Genomic DNA, 3411 nt, shown 5'->3' with positions numbered 1-3411 from the left:
AGAAGATAGTGTTGCACAATTGATTTTTTTAGTAGAGCAATAGTAAATTGTATTGCTTGGCTTTTACATCCCCTTTTCAATGTATTTTTAAGCATTATTGATTTGGAATAGATGATATCTAACAAGCAAGTTCGAAGTTACTCTAAAAATGTCATAACATGGTCGGGCATTGTTGTCCACTACATTATGTTCCATTTTCTCCATATGTATGCTCCCTTTATTTGTGGTTGTATATCATTTACCAATTTTTTATTCATTCAAATTACGTTTATTTTCTGCTTGTAGTTTGTTTCGCGAGCATTATTGGACCATATGTGCTCCATGGACCTAATCCTCTGGGCACTACTCATTGTGAACGAACTGACATTATCATAGCGAGTCGTATATGGTAGCTATTATTTTAAAGTTTCATGAGTATTTTGCTTGATCTTTAAATTCATGTGATTTGTAATAGGTGTATATCATTGAAAAGAGTATTGATCGATACGTGTGTTGCACGTGCAAGCTTACTAGTTATTATAAGCTGAATAGTAATGAAGTTGATTTGATTTACTTGGAAGTTTTGATGGCGACTCGCAAACGTCGAGCTAGCGCAAACGTCGCGCGCGTCCCCTGCTTCCATGCGGTTCATCGCCACGGTGTGCATAACAGCGAAGTACTATCTCCCCGCCGCGCGCTTTGCGCCCACGTTTCCGCTTGTTTTTTATTTTTGAAAAAACCTTCCTGACTTAATTTTAGTATAAATAATAAGGGACGAGCCCCTCATAAGACTTGATAATCACCCCGGACCCCTCTTTTCGAGAAACCCTACCACCAGGCCCGACGTAATCGAGCAGATCCATCGATCGCCTCGTGATATCCAGAGTCGACGAAACACTCTCAAATCGAGATGGAGAGTAGGAGTAACGATCACTCCAAACCAAGGAGGAAGAACCGCAACAATAATCGAGTTGCCCCTCCTGAGAGCCTATCGCGCCTGCTCGAGCAGCTCAAGGAGGAGAAGGAAAAACTCACAGAGTCGGAGTCGTTGGAGGCCACGTTGGAACGAGTTAATTCACTCCGGGAGGAAATCAGGACGCTGCGCCTCGAGCTGTTTGGTGGACAGGGAGGAACCCGCGGCATGCCGGAGCAGCCCATGATTCGTCCGACGCCTCGTGAGTCCACAGAGATGGCAGGGCAATCTGCTCTGCAGTCTCGGCCTGTTTCTTGGACGCCCCATGAGAATGAGATCGGTCAGTCTCGTCGTGGTAGGAACAAGGGGAAATGCGGAGGTCGTGCCGCCGCCAGTCCGACGGGGAGGCCACACCATGATTCAGCCATGGATCAGCAACAGGTCCAAGACCAAAGCTACCACAAAAAGGTTGATGTCTCTGGTGGTGACGGTGATGATGATATGAAGAAGGAGATGGACAGAGGCAAGTCAGGCCCAGCAAATAGCCAAAGAGGAGGAGGAGATGGCCTTTGCCTCGTACTGTAGAAGCTGGGAATCTAACTGGGGAACGAGTGGCCGCGCGTTCTTCGAGGACACGAGTGAGTAAACACATTCGTGCATGCTTTGATTTATTCATGCTAGATTTCTCTAACACGCATGGACTTCTATTTGATTGGTGTTTGCAGCGACCGTGAGTCCCATGCACTTTACCCACTGCACACCTGGATGCGACCCAGGTGATGCCGCGATCGCCGGGGCCACTCTGCAGATCTTCACCATCAAGCTCGTGGAGATAAAAGGCGGCCTCGAACGGCCATTGTCCGTGTACGGCGTGGTCGCTGCGCGAGACTGCGTGGATCACAGCCGCAACCTCCTCTTCTCTTGCGATAGGTGGAGGTCGCAGAAACTCGGTCAGGACGTACGTATGCTAGTACTAATACTTCCCTACACTTTTTTGTATATGTTATTTTCTTTTTCCGGGTGCACATGTGTGGTGGCATTCTTCCATACTTCGAAGTAGCATATGTCTTCTTCTTTTAGAATTGCTGGTACTAATGGCGTGTTTGGTGATGCCTGCAGGATCCTTTTTTGCGTTTGATTGGCCCATCTCGTGCCATTGTTTTTACTGATGATGTTTACTTTGAAATTGAGCTAAAAGTAAAAGGCAAAACATTGTCTCAAGATATAGCATTGATCAGCGGGAGGCGTCATTACAGCGGAGGATGTACCATTTGCTTCAGCAACTGCTTCTGCACAATAGAGTTATGCATGGAGCAAATTCATGAAACTGTCCAGGCCACCATATTGGGTGTCTGTGTAAAAAAGGGGCCATGGCCTTTCGATTATGGCGGTCAAGTGGCTTGCCTGTCACCATCGCGGACATATAAAGTCACTGGTGGTAAAGTCACTTACAGTACTCACGCCCCATCCATGGAAGTTGTGATGCTTGCTTCACGTGGTAGAACTATGTCTAAGGGTGCACACGGTTACCTTCGTCTATCAAGGCATGTAGTTTCTGTAGAACTGGAAGGAAGCCTGAATGTTGTCATACAAGCCTACTCAGAATCTGGTGATATCACCGCACAAGGTGAGATTTGCTTCACGCCCAAAGCTTGCAATGTAAGTCAGGAGACATGTTTCTTGGGTGACCATGGCACTAAGGTGGAAGTGGAGATTATCGTCGCTTGGTCTTTTCTTGTTTCGAACAGGCGTCATTTGATGATGAATGGAATGGATTTTGATGAGTTGAAAGAAGTGCTCAGTGGGTTAGGAGTTTGATAGCTCGCTTAGAGATCATATCACTATGTGGCAATGGGCAGTTTTGAAGCGTCGGGTGATTTGGAACTCAATGTTCTTTCCTCTCTTATGTGCCAAATTTTGCTAATGCATGCTTAGTTGTTTCGATTTTTTTAACTTCAAATATGAGCACCCAAGTGAATCACAAATATCATATATAGTACTCCCTCCATTAACAAATATAGTTATAATTCTTTTATGAATTGGATGTATATAGAGATGTTTTTGTGTATTTGTTCACTCATTTCAGACTATATAAGGTCCATATTGAAATATCCAAAACATCTTATATTTTTTAATAGAGGGAGTACTAAATAGTAGAAATATATAAGAGCATGCATACATACAAGATATTACCTATTGGGGTTTGTTGGCATTACTATGTGGGGGATGACCCTAGTTTGACAAACATGTAGTAAAGTTTATTTTTTCAAAAGTACTACACTCTTGGTGATACATTTTGTCGGTTGTCCATGAGACCAAGCACATGGATAAGTTAAGCGATATGGTTGTTGGTAATCACTACTGGATCTCCCTACATTGATGTTGGTAATCACTTTGGTTTGCTCCCGCCGAAAATGGTTTTCCCTAAATTAGAAATATTTGGTGGTATGTTGTGTAAAATATATTTCCTATTTTAATTTGGTGCATATATACATACACATATTAGCAAGTTAACTTTT

The sequence above is a fragment of the Triticum dicoccoides genome, chromosome 2B (assembly GCF_002162155.2).
Source record: "Triticum dicoccoides isolate Atlit2015 ecotype Zavitan chromosome 2B, WEW_v2.0, whole genome shotgun sequence".
Classification (NCBI taxonomy): Eukaryota; Viridiplantae; Streptophyta; class Magnoliopsida; order Poales; family Poaceae; genus Triticum; species Triticum dicoccoides.
Note: the sequence above shows the minus strand (reverse complement) of the source record.